The 17,289-nt window shown below is 36.4% G+C and overlaps 1 protein-coding gene across 1 annotated transcript in view; it reads right to left on the bottom strand.

The window, feature by feature from the left end:
* Window positions 1-17,289, bottom strand: part of Ten-a (Teneurin-a transmembrane protein) — a 1,628,256-nt gene that overhangs the window by 1,192,193 nt on the left and 418,774 nt on the right. The window lies entirely within an intron of this gene.

Genomic DNA, 17,289 nt, shown 5'->3' with positions numbered 1-17,289 from the left:
CTGTATCCCCCGATTTTGTTATCATTAGGTTTTTTTTTGGATTGCCTCCATATGATAGCAAATTTAAAGACGTATTCACGTCAATAAATAAATAATATGATATTGGATTATGTAAAACTCAGACCCATAGTTAAATATTAAATAACAATACATGCTTTTATTCATACAATTATTACCCAGAATCCCTAAAATTTTGGAGAGATAACTAAATCGATAAATGTTAAAAAACTTGAATATTCAGAAATTCATTCCTGGTTAGTCTAGAAAGTAATGCAAATTTAATGCGCATAGTTAAGAAAGTGATGACGTTAGCAACCTGTAAACATTTTCTCAGCAATGCGGATCCATCAGTTCAGCGTTTTGTTTGTATTTTATTTTTAATGTTTTTAACGACAACTTTTAAGTTAAAAAAAAAGTCCAAATATATATATTTTTAAAACAGCTGAATGTGTGGGTATATACGAGGGTCGTTTGAAAAGTCCGTGTAAAAATAAAAACTACTTAATTTTTTGGGGTAAACCTTTTTTATTTTTCAACATAGTCTCCTTTTAGGCTTATACACTTCGTCCAACGCTGCTCTAGTTTGTTGATCCCTTCCGAATAACAGGATTTGTCCAAGTCTGAAAATTAGCCATTCGTTTCTGCAATCACCTCCTCGTTTGAATAGAATCTTTTTCCCGCCAGCCATTTCTTCATATTGGGGAACAAATAGTAGTCCGAGGGAGCCAAGTCTGGAGAATAGGGGGGGATGTGAAACGAGTTGGAACCCTATTTCCATTAATTTTGCGACCACAACTGCTGAGGTGTGAGCTGGTGCGTTGTCGTGATGGAAAAGGACTTTTTTTGTGGGCCAATCGTGGGCGTTTTTCTTGCAGCTCGGTTTTCAAACGGTCCAATAACGATGAATAATATGCACCTGTAATAGTTTTACCCTTTTCCAGATAGTCGATGAGGATTATTCCTTGCGAATCCCAAAAGGCAGTCGCCATAATCTTGCCGGCGCAGATTCCCCCTTGGTAACCCATTGTTTAGATTGTTCTTTGGTCTCAGGAGTGTAGTGATGTATCCATGTTTCATCCACAGTGACGAAACGACGCTTAAAGTCCTGCGGATTCTTCTGGAACAGCTGCAAACCGTCCTTGCAACACTTCACACGATTTCGTTTTTGGTCAAGCGTGAGCAATGTTGATGCAAAATATTATGTACCCGTTCATTCGAGATGCCCACATCTCTAGCAAATCTCACGCACCTTCACTCTTCTGTCATCCATCACCATATCATGGATTTTATCAATGATTTCTGGAGTAGTAACCTCAACAGGGCGTCCAGAACGTTCGAAGGTGCAGAGTCACCATAATGTTTATCAAGCTTCTCTTTAGTCTCCTGAGGCGTTTTGCCTTTCATAAAGTAGTGTTTAATCAACACACGAAATTCTTTTTCGTCCATTTTTTGAAAATCACTCGACTTCCTCGATTCAAACGAATGCCAAACACAAAGAAATAGACCGATCTGGCTGAAACTTGGTGTGTGTTCTTCCAAGAGATGCTACTAACTAAACATAACCTCGATACGCGCCAGTGGTGCTATCTCTTTGACTTTGCACGGACTTTTCAAACGACCCTCGTATTTTTAAAACAGCTGAATGTGTAGATGTGTAGAATGGGCAATTTATTTAAATAAAATAGAGAAGAAATCCCAAGACAATGGTTTAGTACCTTAATGGCAAAACGTTTTTGAGCTACGTGCCAAAAATATGGAAACGTTATTATTTAACGTTTAAAGGTGCCAAGTAGTTCTTCATAAGGAAATTTTATTTAAAAGTTACTTGTTTAGTATGATTTATTTATCCTATAAATCTTATCTAATCTCAAGAAACTCTAAACTTATACAAAGTGTTGCTTTTTAAAGTGTGCAGTTGTATAAGTAGTGGAGAGGGGGCACCTTTGAACAGCTTTAATTTCTCGCCAAATAATTTAAAAAATTAAGATTGGTAATTTTCTCCATATGTTGTGGTAGACCTGTTGTATAATTGGACAGAGTTTCCCTACGTTTTCATTGTTTGTAAAGTCCAGAATTGAGGAATGTTATATTTTGTAAGGTGGAAGTAAAAATTTTTGTTGCAGCTTTGGAAGTGTATTGTGAAGATTGTAGTGGACAAGGTGTAAAGTATTGTTAGCCCATATTAACATTTGGAATTCGCATTTTTAAATCTAGTATTTACAAAAGCCTATTCGCTTGCAAAAAGTGTTGGATATTATATTTTCTTTTATGGAAGGACAGGGGGAACATTTCAACATCACAGTTAAAATGTGCCGCCCTACCGACCTGCAAGTTTGTGACCTTTTTTTTTGGTTAAATCGCAGAGAAGGGGAAATTGGGTCTGAACCTACATTAAGAAGCGCCCTAAACCTATCACTTCAAGTACAACATCCCGAACTGAGTCATTCTTGATTTTTGAACTATTTAGATTTCAGTGGTTTAAAAGAGAAAGTAATGTACTTACGTAGTAGTGAGAGAAATAACTGATAGAAGGTAGATTCAGAGTAAAGTGATATCATTTCTTTCTATTTTATATTGGGTTCAAAGCTACCCCACCATTGGGGCAGGTATTAACATTTGACACAAAAATTTTAAATTAAAAAATGTAGATATGATGTAAAGTACCAACTGTTTATTGATATAGATCTGTTCAGAAGACTTGAAAGTTGTAGAAAACAAAATAATAAGGTTCAATAATCCGATTCTGTGCACTCTGTAACAGAAAATGTAAATTCTGTTCAAATCTGCCCCCTTCTCCCCTATATTAAAGCAACAATTATCATTTAAACAAGTGATAAAAGAGAAATGAAATGTGTTGCACATATTTCAAATTCATATTTGCGAGTGAAAACCATTAATTAAAACTATAAAAGATGTTAATCGGGCCCCGTGCCATACAAAGTTTGATATGTGCCATGGATTTGCTTTAAGATTAAGATTAAGTTTCAGCTAGGGCGGCCTCAAGGCCTACGCCACTGCGACCCCTATGGATCTATTGTGGCTCCCCTCACTCTAAAGTTCACCCTCCAGACCTGTCCGTTTAATCAGACTCTTAATACTGGGTAAAGCTCTCATGCCTTGGTTTTTCCTCCCCGAGAAGTAACATCCTTAGCCAGACAAGCTCCTCCAACTGTCACAACACTTCCTGACAAAAGAACCTACAAAAGGCTATCATCTGCCAGGCCCATGCGATGTATGCCTACAGTAGCCCAGTTAACAGGCCTACAATTATCTTTATATTGTCCCAGAATAATAAATTTCTTTTCTATTTCTATAGCCCCACGGCCTTGACGAGTTAATTCTGCAGTCAGCCTTGGCGAATAGCCCGTTATGAACTCCTTCGCCTGACATGGATTCGCTTTAGTTCCAAACTAGTTTTAGTTCCGACAGATTTAAGGCATTCTCTTAGTTTAATCATACTTGGAGACGTAAATAGAAAAGTAAAGAAGGCATTCCTCCTCAAAAAAGGCCTTTGATTCCCACCATTCAGGCATTAAAACTGTCCGGTAGGACAGTTGTATAAGGGTTGATCGTCAAAAACTTCACGAAAAAGCGTAACATTGAAAAACACCCAACTTTGACAATTTTTTTCTCTTTTTCTATATAAGATAAAATTCCCAAATTTTCTTTAAAATATAGAGCAAACCCTCCTTTATAACTGTAATTTTTTTTTTTTTGCAACAATCCAGATCTAATAGGTTCTAACAAAAGGTTGCCTCCTTATTTGCTTTCATCCGCCTTATTTAAACGTGCCGAATTCATCCACTCGGAAACAAAAGCTGCATCCAGCCATCATCATGGTTTCCGTGGTCTTCCCAGTACTTCTACCTCTTCCTGGACGTCCAATCAACAACTTCCTCTGTATCCAGTACAGCTCCATTCTTTCTAGGTGACCCAATCACCTCCAAAATACCACCTTACTTAAGATACCTTAAAAAGAGACCTAGATGAATTCCTTGCAAGATTCTGCTTTGCTTAGGGTCCAAAGTTCTTTAATAAAGTACTCGTAATACTTTTAACATATTAATTGATTCAAGTTAAACCTACTCTTATTTTAAATAAAATATTAGTCCATTTAAAGCTTAGTTTTAAGCTTCCAGTTGGTTACGAATTAAAACGTAAAAATAAGGTAGAAACTGTTGCAAACCCACTTCAAGTTGTAGATAGAGTATTTTTAAAAGGATTCTTTTATTTTATTTTTATTTTTTAACTAGCATACATTTTCTTTCTCCAATATTTGTTTACAGGACAAATAAAACTGATCATTACATTTTCAACTACACTCTAAATCAGAATCTATACAGAATCTCACTAGAAAAAACACTGGGACTTCGCCGCATTACTCACTTCATTTACTTCTTATTTACACTAGAAGAACGATGTCTGTCCACCATTCCCTGCCATTGGTCTAACACCACCTTCCTCTTCTTGTCACCAAAACCCTGGCACTTGATTGTTTGTCAGAAAAGAATTTTTTTTTCTCCAGGATAAGTGTTTTATAGGGTGAGCATGTCCAAACAAGGAGGCGTGTCTGACGTGATGTTGAATTAAATCTAGAGCTCGAATTGATTCCGCTTACATTTATGTAAATGCAGATTCACTCGCATTTAAATAATACACACACTCTGCGTCCTCCGTCAGCCAAACGGAACAAATATCCCCCCTTTTTTAAACTGTATAATAATTTGTACCAGTTTGCGTTACATGGCATCCAGTAAGTATGTACCTGATCAATTCGTCATTTTTACAACTGCATGGAATTTTACTAATCTTTTTCCAATGAACAACTAGAATTGATTTTATTTATTCATTAATCCCTTCATTTAAATAGCTTACTATTTTATTTAACCGTTTCTGTTCAAAGAATATATTTTTTCATTTGCGGTTCAAGGCATTCCTCCATTATTATTAAATCCAGGGTCATTTCACAGCATAGTGACAACAAAATTAAGTGTTTAGAGCTTATGATGAAGTATCCTTCCTCCCATTTATTATTATTATTATTATTATTTATGATTTAAGGCGCGTCAACATCTAAGGTTACTGGCGCCCGGAGCTTTTTTCAGTGCATTGCCGGCCTCCGGACAGTGTTCTCTCGTTGCAGACAACACTGTCCATCACCGGAGAGTGAGCTGTAAGAAGCTCCTAGGAAGAGAAATTCTAAGGGTCAGCAGCTGGATTCGAACCCGGGACCTCCGCGTGGGAGTCCAGTACGTTAACCGCATAGCTAATCCCTTCCCTTATTATTATTATTACTATTATTATTATTATTATTATTACTATTATTATTATTACTATTATTATTATTATTATTTTTTTTTTTTTTATTTTTTTTGGCGCATCAACAGCTGAGGTCATTAGCGCCCGGAGCTTTTTCCAGTGCACTGCCGGCCTCTGGACAGTGTTCTCTCGTTAAGACAACACTGTCCATCACCGGACAGTGAGCTGTAAGAAGCTCCTAGGAAGAGAAAATCTAAGGGTCAGCTGCTGGATTCGAACCCGGGACCTCCGCGTGGGAGTCCAGTATGCTAACCTCATAGCTAATCCCTTCCCTATAAAGTTACTTTTGGATAATAGTCAATTTTATTATTATTATTACTATTATTACTATTATTATTATAATAGATTAACAATTATAATTATTATTGGGGCGTGGAAAGAAGACGAGCGGCCGATGCAATAGGCGACTTTAGCCCGGAGGACGTTCTCAAAGAATGCTCCGCGAGGAGAGAGGATGGGCAGCAGTAGCTGTGTTTGGTTGAGGACTTCCTGAGGAAGAAGAAGTTCGTGGAGAGCACACACCCTCACCAGCAAGTGTCCCGTGCCACTTGAGAGGGAGAGAGAGTAGATGTGGCCTAAAGATGCGGAAGCCCGAAAGGGCGAATAGCGAAGGCCTTCCACGAAGTAATGTGGTAAACGGTTCCGTGGAAGGTTTAGCTAGGAGACGGGGAGGTTTTTTAGTGGGTGTGAGTCCCACATCACCAGGATTGGCCCACCTGATATCCATTAGATTTTACTCCCCGGGAAAAAAAATTATTATTATTATTATTATTATATTTTTTTTTCGTGCATCGACATCTTGGTCATTACCGCCCTCTATCAAGGTTCTTCTTAATTCCTTATACTACACGAGTTGGGATGACACGTGCAGACCCATAGCTTCCAATCACTACACCTTGCTTAACAAGGTAGGGTGGAGCCTGGGTCTGCAAGAATGTCTCCACACATCCCCTCTTATTTCATCGGTCTTGTCGACGAGGGAGAGTGTGGAATATGATCGTGTCATCCCGTAAATCAACTAACTTTTATAATAAATATCTATCTCTGAATTAATAATTTAAATTGTATTCTATTATATCCATTTTAGGCAAAACCAAAAGTATTACTGGGTACTTATAACTTCTACGTTTACTGTTTGCTTGGGCTTTATTATATACTTAATCCGAGGAGGCTATTTACTCCACCTAGTAGTTGGAATGCGCAGTACTTTGAACTAATATTCCTGCTCAACCTATAATTAACCTAATGGGGTTGAAATACTCGTATAAAAATTCTTTCAACCCCAGGATAAAAAACCTAACCTAAACATACGATTTCCTCTCCAATAAATACATTCACGCCAATAAATACATTCACGCCAATAAATACATTCACGCCAATAAATACATTCACGCCAATAAATACATTCACACTAATAAATACATTCACGCCAATAAATACATTCACGCCAATAAATACATTCACGCCAATAAATACATTCACGCTAATAAATACATTCACGCCAATAAATACATTCACGCCAATAAATACATTCACGCCAATAAATACAATCACGCCAATAAATACATTCACGCCAATAAATACATTCACGCCAATAAATACATTCTCACCTAAATATAATATACTCATCCTAAGCATTTACACTAGGGGAAAGTACTCGATATTCCTTTCCCTTTTAAAAGAACTAACCTAATTACTAACCTAATTTTAAAATACAAATTAATTTGTTTTAAATATGTAAATACTAGCCTCCTGATGTAAGGAGAACCCTCTTGAAGAATATATTATTATTATTGTTATTATTGTTATTATTATTATTATTATTTTTTTTTTTTTTTTTTTTTTTTTTGGCGCCCGGAGCTTTTTCCAGTGCACTGCCGGCCTCCGGACAGTGTTCTCTCGTTACAGACAACACTGTCCATCACCGGACAGTGAGCTGTAAGAAGCTCCTAGGAAGAGAAAATCTAAGGGTCAGCTGCTGGATTCGAACCCGGGACCTCCGCGTGGGAGTCCAGTATGCTAACCTCATAGCTAATCCCTTCCCTTATTATTATTATTATTACTATTTCTATTATTGAAGGTTTCCAATACCTCTTTCTTACCTCAACTCAAAACAACCCTTTTTGTCGCTTACCAAACGTAAGTATTTAATACAAATAACTTAGCATCGTAAGAAAAAGAAATGTAAATGTATTGCATAAAATCATTTTTATTGATTATTAAAATTGGCAAATTATTAAAATATGTGTCACCCAGTATAGAATGAAAAATTGAATGTTTTAATTTAATTATTTATTTGAAATTTGCAATTCCATAAAAGCCTGTTACACGCAAAACAGCTAAAAAGCATGTAGCAATGGTAACTTTATAATAGACAAAAATTACGTTCAAAACCTCCATCGCCAAGATAATCGCGCGATCAGTGCCGCTTCAAACGTTCTATGGATTATTGAGAAGAATATCCGTTAAGAGCTGATGGATTAATGGATTAGGAATGTTCAGAGAGGAGAGAATGAAACTATTTGTACCGAGATGAATTCAAATCCATGATGAATGATGTACAGATAATTATTGATTGTGGGTCGGTGACATAATCGGATTGCTTTGCTGACCTTTTATGCTTCAGATTCCAATCAGTTTGGAATTTGTTTCATTAGTGGGTTTTAAATACAATAAATACTTTGTTGGTTAGTGTTTTAATTGTCTGACAAGTAGTCGAGCTAACTAGTAGTAGAGTTTCTTTGTTTCTTGTCTTTGTAAGTCTTGAATGTGGATTCGAAGTCTCCTGTCGTTTGTCAATGTAAATTCCTAGTTATTTGACAGTATCAGCACAAAGAAAAGCTACCTGATTTAGTAAACTTGGGGAAAAGTTGTTCGTCTAAGAGTTAAAATTATTATTGTGGCATATTTGTGCAAAAAAAAACGATTGTTGCTAAAACATTTGGACGTTGCTGCAAGTGGCAAATTGAACAGAACGAGGAGGATCGTGGATCTTCCACTACTTTTTTCTCTTTTGGAAGATCTTAGTCGTATATAATGAAGAGTTTAGGGTCCAAGAGTACTGCCCTGAGGTTCAACTGGGTAAAAGAAAAATTTGATCCAACTCTCATTAATGCAGAAGTATCTGTTAGAGAGAAATGATATTATAATCAGATGGTGAGTGTAAGTAAGAATTTGTTTAGATTTCCTTAGTCTGATCTCGGATTTTAGACCCAATCAAATACTAGTACAATGTCGAGAAAAGACCCTAAACTACATCTTTAAAACCTAAAAAATTGTAATATCTTGTTTTTGCAAAATGAAAACAATAATAATAAAAAAAAATATTTTGTAAATGATTGCAGTGTTACAATAAGGCCATAGGTTCCATTTCAATTGGGTCAAAGGCGTCACGTATCTCGGTGGCCCTTCTTGCCATCCTACCAAACATTGATATATTGCTTACACACCATCCAAAACACCAAAACCCAACATACACTAACCCAATATATACACATTATTCTACCATACATGCACACGCATAAAACAGTGTAGCCAACTAACAGTCCCCAAACATATATACTCGTATGTGAGTTAGCAAGGCTGCCAGCCCGTTGGGAGTGCCGCAGAGAATTTGTTTAACATTATGTTTATTCTAACTTTCCTCTGTTTCAGCTAATTTATTCACTTAATTTCATGATTATTACATTTTCCTTTACGGAAAAATGTGTAATGATTATAACAAGTGAAGAATTTTTCACAAAATACGTTTCAAATTTACAAAAAAAAAAAAAATTGACTATTATCCAAAAGTAACTTTATAGGGAAGGGATTAGCTATGAGGTTAGCATACTGGACTCCCACGCGGAGGTCCCGAGTTCGAATCCAGCAGCTGACCCTTAGATTTTCTCTTCCTAGGAGCTTCTTACAGCTCACTGTCCGGTGATGGAAAGTGTTGTCTGTAACGAGAGAACACTGTCCGAAGGCGACAGTGCACTGAAAAAAGCTCCGGGCGCCAATAACCTTAGATGTTGATGCGCCTTAAATCATTAAAAAAAAAAAGAAAAGAAAAAAGTAACATTTTTTGTCTCTAAAAATGTTTTTAGAGAATGTTTAAATCTTTTGCATGCAAAATGGAACAAAACCCCCACAAACTGTATTCTAATCTCAATCCGTTTTAAATTTATGATCTTCCTTTGATTTTCGAAAAAGTTTTGACTTTTTTCTTCACGACGCTGTCCTACCTACTCGTGCATCTATTTAATATTTGAACCAGGCCTTCTAGAAAATTTGTCAAATTTTTATAATAATACACTTACTTATATACTTTTTTAATAGAAAAATATTTAATTTATAACAAGTTGTTGTTTTTAAAATTAACCAAAAAGTTGAATAAAAAAAAAAAAAAAATATTTGTATAAAACTTTTCTAGCACATACGAGGGTCGTTTGAAAAGTCCGAGCAAAAATAAAAACTTCTTAATTTTTTGGGGTAAACCTTTTTTATTTTTCAACATAGTCTCCTTTTAGGCTTATACACTTCGTCCAACGCTGCTCTAGTTTGTTGATCCCTTCCGAATAATAGGATTTGTCCAAGTCTGAAAAATAGCCATTCGTTTCTGCAATCACCTCCTCGTTTGAATAAAATCTTTTTCCCGCCAGCCATTTCTTCATATTGGGGAACAAATAGTAGTCCGAGGGAGCCAAATCTGGAGAATAGGGGGGATGTGAAACGAGTTGGAACTCCATTTCCATTAATTTTGCGACCACAACTGCTGAGGTGTGAGCTGGTGCGTTGTCGTGATGGTAAAGGACTTTTTTGTGGGCCAATCGTGGGCGTTTTTTCTTGCAGCTCGGTTTTCAAACGGTCCAATAACGATGAATAATATGCACCTGTTTTACCCTTTTCCAGATAGTCGATGAGGATTATTCCTTGCGAATCCCAAAAGACAGTCGCCATAATCTTTTCGGCCGAAGAAACGGTCTTCGCCTTTTTTGGCGCAGATTCCCCCTTGGTAACCCATTGTTTAGATTGTTCTTTGGTCTCAGGAGTGTAGTGATGTATCCATGTTTCATCCACAGTGACGAAACGACGCTTAAAGTCCTGCGGATTCTTCTGGAACAGCTGCAAACCGTCCTTGCAACACTTCACACGATTTCGTTTTTGGTCAAGCGTGAGCAATCGCGGCACCCATCTTGCGGATAGTTTTGTCATGTCCAAATGTTCATGCAAAATATTATGTACCCGTTCATTCGAGATGCCCACAGCACTAGCAATCTCACGCACCTTCACTCTTCTTTCATCCATCACCATATCATGGATTTTATCAATGATTTCTGGAGTAGTAACCTCAACAGGGCGTCCAGAACGTTCTGCGTCACTTGTGCCCATATGGCCACTCCGAAAATTTTGAAACCACTTATAAACTGTTCTAATCTAAGGTGCAGAGTCACCATAATGTTTATCAAGCTTCTCATTAGTCTCCTCAGGCGTTTTGCCTTTCATAAAGTAGTGTTTAATCAACACACGAAATTCTTTTTCGTCCATTTTTTTGAAACTCACTCGACTTCCTCGATTCAAACGAATGTCAAACACAAAGAAATAGACCGATCTGGCTGAAACTTGGTGTGTGTTCTTCCAAGAGATGCTACTAACTAAACATAACCTCGATACGCGCCAGTAGTGCTATCTCTCTGACTGCACGGACTTTTCAAACGACCCTCGTACTATCAATTTTTACAACTTCGTCATATAAAAGTAAATAAAATACGGAAGAAAAAATATAGACTGTAATCCACAGTTATTTCTCTCTTTATTTTTTGGAATACGCGTAAAGTGATATTTTTTTTATAAAACTGTTTAGTTCTTAAAGAATTAGCGTACAGTCAGCCATGATCAAACTTCAAAATGACGGATGCAAAAGAGAACAAATTCCAATATTCCCCTTTTGTTCATTTTCTAGAATAAAACAATATTCATACCTTTTTTTTGGCGTCTTGCTTAATGTATAACATAGGAACCAGTCTTATTTTTTGGTATTTTTGACCCATTTTGTCTTTAATTATTATTATTATTGAATTATATTTATTAGTAGTACGGTTTTGGTCAACAGGCGGCTATGATTCATGCATTATTCGAGTGAAGAATCTCCTTAACAAAAACTTACAGTTTAAAATGTTAAGTATAAGGGTTGATTAAACGCCAAAAGGTACACAAATCAGCAAGTACCCAACATTTCATTAATACTTCATTAATATTTAAGTAATTCTACTGCATTAATTTTCATTAATAAGTTATTTTTTAGAATTTATTAGATGTCACAGACCCTTATGCTGGCCACTTCATTTATAATATTTTTTTGTTATAATTATGATAAATCACATAAAATTTTCCCCAATAAATGGTGATAGGGTATTTGCAAAATTGCTGCAAAATTTCCCTCACATACAAATCTGCATTCAAGATTGCCCTGTTGAACACGTGGAGCTCAGTATAAGCCCCCATAGAAATCCCAGCCCACACCATCTCTGAACCACCTCCGAATGGTAGTCTACCAGAAATATTGCGCTCCCCAGGCCTTCGGTAAACTGGGTAAACCCATAAGATGCATAGAGAGCAAAACGGGACTCGCCTGAAGAGAGAACGTTTCTCCAATCGTCCTCAGACCAGTTGCGGTGTTTCCTAGCGAACTCTAGACGGGCTCTCCGAGGATCTAAGGTGAGCAATGGTCCTGTGGCTTGCTTCCTAGAGCGTAAATTCATTTCAGCGAACCTTCTTCGTACGGTTTCGGCACTGACTGAAACTCCACGAACAGTAAGCAGTGTTTGAGCTGTTTCAGAAGCAGTTGATGTACGATTTCTTAGAGTGTGAATTCTAATAAATCGGTAATCAAGTGCTTCTGTGGCTCTTGGTCGACCCGAACCTTGTCTGCGAGTGCAGAGGCCTGTCTCCCAGTAACGATGGATGGCTCTACGGGCGGTGGTCTCAGGCAACCCTAACGTTCGTGCTGCGTACCGCTGACTCCGTCCATCCTCTGATGGAATAATACGGGCCACTTGCTCTGCTGTAATTGAGAGTTTGCAATCCTTTCAGCTTGAAAAAAGTAGAAACTACTTACGATTATTATTCATTCATTATTCACTCGTAAATTTTACTTACTGTTGAGGTAAAGTTCATGTTGTTGTTTACACAAAGACTGAAGGGGATTAAACGAGGAATTGCTTCTCTATTTACAAGAAACTTAGGGCCTTGATTCGATTAATTGTTCCCTGACAGTTTATGAAAACAATTAAAACTAATAATCTTTCCCCAAAATGTGATAAAACAAAAAATAAACGCTTTTTTCAAAGTGCGCCACTTTTTTTGTGGAGCAGTTTATATTACAGTTTTACATCAAGATGATTTTATGTATTCTATTGTATTTACAAAATATATTCGTAACCTAGGGATATTACATTTTTTTTTTTTCGATCCGTTGAACTTTCGCCTTAATGGTAATGCGACACAGATTGCGGCGTAGTTGCAATTTTTGTACGGCTCCCCACTTAGGCAGGTCTACAGTGCAGCAACAATGCAGGGCATGGTGCACAATTAAAAACGGAAGTCAAGAGTGAATTAATTTATTTTTTTAATAACCTGTTCCATAAGGTTTTTCATAATTTAAAAAAATACGGTTTTTAGCGAACTGGTAGGATGCCATCACTGGATTTAGGTAGCTGAAAGTCCATGATCTGAACTAGTTTAACGCTAACCGTAACTGCAGCATCGCAGCGTCCAGCAAAAACCAGAGTATGCAGTGGTAATAAACAAGTTGAAGATGGAATGCATTCTCTTTTTTTTTAAATTGATGGTTTTATTTTTGTAAAGAAATTATTTAGGAAGCATTGGTAATTTGCTATTTTCTGCAACCATGTAGGAATGTTCTCATTACTCAATTAAAATCAGCGATGTAATGCCCAACTTTACCTCACTAGTGGGGAAAAATTCCCATTAGTGTCACTTTCCTCACTAGTGAGTGGAAAAACTTTATTGTGCTTCCTTGGTATAAGAAGTTTTGTTATTAAATATTTTCTGTAAAACTTTAATAAGCTTATTTAACGTAACTAAATAATTAAAAAGCGAATATTAAAAAAATAAAATAAAAATTGAAAGGAATATAGAAATAAAAATAATACTTTAATAAATAATTAGATATTTTTAATTATAACAGTTAAAAAGGTTATAGTGTTACCTTATAGAAATTTAAAATGGATTCTAGTGATGCCTGTTTAGTTCTTTTTTTTTTGGTTAATAACCCTAATGGTTGCAGAAAAAATATAATATTTAACTCGAGTGTAAAGTATTTTCCTCACATTCGGCAATTTGCACTTGCACTCGCCTCGCTTCGCTCGCTTGTGTGTGCAAACCCTGCCTCGTGTGAGGAAAAGTACTACTTTCCGCACTTGTTAAATAAATAACTATTTTAGCGAACTGGTAGGATGCCAACACTGGATTTAGGTAGCTGAAAGTCCATGATCTGAACTAGTTTAACGCTAACCGTAACTGCAGCATCGCAGCGTCCAGTAAAAACCAGAGTATGCAATGCATATTTTTTTAAAGTGATGGTTTTATTTTTGTAAAGAAATTATTTAGGAAGCATTGGTAATTTGCTAATTTTTTGTATTTTTACTTAATGCAAGTACTTCAGCTTTCGAAGGTTGTTATTCTTCTTTAGGCCAAATTCAAACTCTCTCAGTTCTGGCAAACTCATTCAACTCAAAAAGATCTTTCTTTCTCCTCCTCTCACTTCCACAAACACTGTCTCTCTCTCTGCCCCTCCATTTCCTCAAATACTACCTTCAGGACCTAGCTCTAGCTTCTTATCCTTTAAGTGGAAAGCTATCCCCAAGCCACCTATTCCTGTCTCAAAACAAAATTTACATTTAAATGAGACACAGTGAAAACTCTCCTTTACTTTAACAGGTTTTTCATTTGCACCAGGAATATCTCTCTTTTTCAACCTTTACTCTCTCAGCCACTTATTCTTCATTTCTTCGTCTATCACACTCAACTTCACTATTCTCTCTCTCTATTTTCAGTCTAAATATCGCATTTCAATTCTTCTTTCTATTTTTATAATACAGTTTATTTAAAGATTTCCAGTGTTCTTAGTTACTTCTATTTTTTTATAAATTTTACAAGAAAGATAAGAATTAGATCGAAAACTAAATTCGAATAAGATAGAATAGGATAAAAAAAAACTGCCTTATTGTATACAGGGTGTATGCGGAGGAGTGGTCGAAATTTCGGGAGGTGATTCAGCAGCTCAAATACAACAAAAAATATTCTCTTCACTTTGGCCCGATTCTCAATAGTGTCCAAGATATTTGCATTTTTAACTGTTCCGTCGATATTCGCGTTTTCCACCACACAAACGGCCGTAACTTTTCTATCCTTTATCCTACAACAAATCTGCTTATTCCAAACGAAAGAGCATTAAATTTCCTATAAATTTACTCAATACAGAGCCTCAAAACGTTTCTTATAAACAATGAAATGTTTACTTTAATATCTAGAAAATTCGTTCTCGATGATTTTTTTGTTAAAATTTTCGACTGTATTTATTCAATGATTAATGAATCAAGGAGTTACATAATTTCAGAAAAAGTTGCGCATTTATTGAGCTTCAAGACCATACGGATTTTTTTGGTTTTTAATAAAATCCTACCCCGAACAGAGGGGTGTAAATGCAGAAAACTGGGATTTTGCGTAACCGACTTTTCACTACTAATTTACTCAAATGTCAATTTTTGGAGAAGGAACAAAAAGAAAAACAAACATTATAGTTTTAAACAATTATTATTTTTAATAAAACGGAAGTAAAAAATACAGTAGCAATAAAACGCAGTAGTTGACTACAATTGTTTGTGCAACATATTTTAACGACATAATGGAGGTTTTTTTGATCAAAGTTAATTAATAATAATTGCTAAAAACTAAAATGGTTATTTTCTTTTTGTTCCTTCTCCAAAAATTGACATTTGAGTAAATTAGTAGTGAAAAGTCGGTTACGCAAAATCCTAGTTTTCTGCATTTACACCCCTACTGTTCGGGGTAGGGTTTTATTAAAAACCCTATTAATAATTAATAAGAATAACCCTATTACTGTAAATATTAACAACTTAACTGGGTAATATTATTAATTAAAATAATTTTTATAAATTATAGGAAAAAACATTTCTATGATATTTTTATTATTTAATTTTTTTTGTTAATTTTTCATGTCCGCCATTATTGATTATTTTTCGCGTACCACCTACCAGCAACAGATTTGGGAACGCTGATCTATACTTATGCATGCATAAGCGTGAATAACAACCATCCAGTGTTGGTAGCCGTTAGTCGTAACTATCACTGCTACACGTCAACTAACCTATAGGGTTTTAGCAATTAGAAGATCAATTAGGCTATCGGTGCCTAAATCTTAGAGGGAGGTTTGGATGAGTGGGTTCTGGAAGAAAGGGGGCTGGGATTAATGGATTAATGTGGCAGCTAATTTGCCACTAAATTTAATACAGTGGGATTGGGCTAGATTGGATTAGAATGGAATGTTTAGGACGCTGTGAATTGTATGGAGATGTAGAATGGAGCATTTACTATAGTTCTTAAGATTCTGGATTGGAGTGTATGAATTTGAAGGGAAATTGAATCGTTTTTGGTGTCCCGGACAGTTTAGAGCAGTGATGACGAACCTTTTGAGCTCGGTGTGTCAAAATTTTGAAAAATCGAAACAAAAGTAAAGACTAAAAAAAAAAAATAGTAATATTTATCTAAGGATTCAAGATTGGCGAGGAATCGGTCAAATAAAACAACTCGTCTTTTTGCCAACGTTTCGACAATATATTGTCTTCTTCAGGGCGTGGCTATGCGGGTTGGATGAGTTACAGAAACTGCTTCTTGGTTGTTACAGAAACAGTTTCTGTAACTCAACCAACCCGCATAGCCATGCACTGAATAAGACAATATATTGTCGAAACGTTGGCAAAAAGACGAGTTGTAGTTTTTATTTGACCGATTCCTCGCCAATCTTGAATCCTTAGTTTAATAATTTACGGTCACGAAACCAATGTGTTCAGAAATATTTATAATTTTTTTAAGTTAATTTTAAGTTAAGTTAAAGTTAAGGCCCATCGTATTGTAGACACCATCGCTTCTTCACTCGAGCGAAAACAATACTGCGCTGGAGTATTCCTCGATGTTTCGCAAGCCTTTGACCGAGTCTGGCACGAAGATCTACTGTGGAAACTCAAACGCATCCTTCCCAGCACTTATTACCTCATACTCAGCTCTTACCTCTCTGACAGATTCTTCCAAGTTCTTCAAGGCACTACTCACTCTTCCATCTATCCCGTCCTTGCTGGTGTGCCACAGGGAAGTGTCTTAGCTCCTCTTCTTTACACAATCTACACTGCCGACTTACCTTCTAATCTTAATACCTCTATTTACACCTTCGCTGACGACACTGCCATTCTCTCCACACACTCTGACCCTATCCTCGCAGTACGCTCACTACAGTCCCACCTTCACTCAATAGAACCTTGGTTAGAAAACTGGCGTATAAAAATTAACCCAACTAAGTCTAAATACATAGTCTTCACACTCAAACGTCAAACTCCGCCACCTGTCTTCTTACATCACACACCTATCCCACCAGCCGACCATGTGCGGTACCTTGGAATGTACCAAGACAAGAGACTTACCTGGAACCCCCATACGAGACTTAAACGTACCGAACTAAACAAACGATACAAACTTCTAGCCAGGCTACTCGACAAACGCTCAAAACTCTCACTACAGAACAAACGACGACTCTATACAGCCCTTCTCACACCAATATGGACTTACGGACTCGAACTTTACGGAACAGCTAAAAAATCCAACCTCAATAGACTACAAACACTGCAATCCAAAATACTCCGCCGCATACTAGACGCCCCATTCTATATTAGCAAC

The sequence above is a fragment of the Rhodnius prolixus genome, unplaced genomic scaffold (assembly GCF_049639745.1).
Source record: "Rhodnius prolixus isolate KJV_2025 unplaced genomic scaffold, Rpr scaffold_6, whole genome shotgun sequence".
Classification (NCBI taxonomy): Eukaryota; Metazoa; Arthropoda; class Insecta; order Hemiptera; family Reduviidae; genus Rhodnius; species Rhodnius prolixus.
Note: the sequence above shows the minus strand (reverse complement) of the source record. Positions and strands in the feature narration are given on the sequence as shown.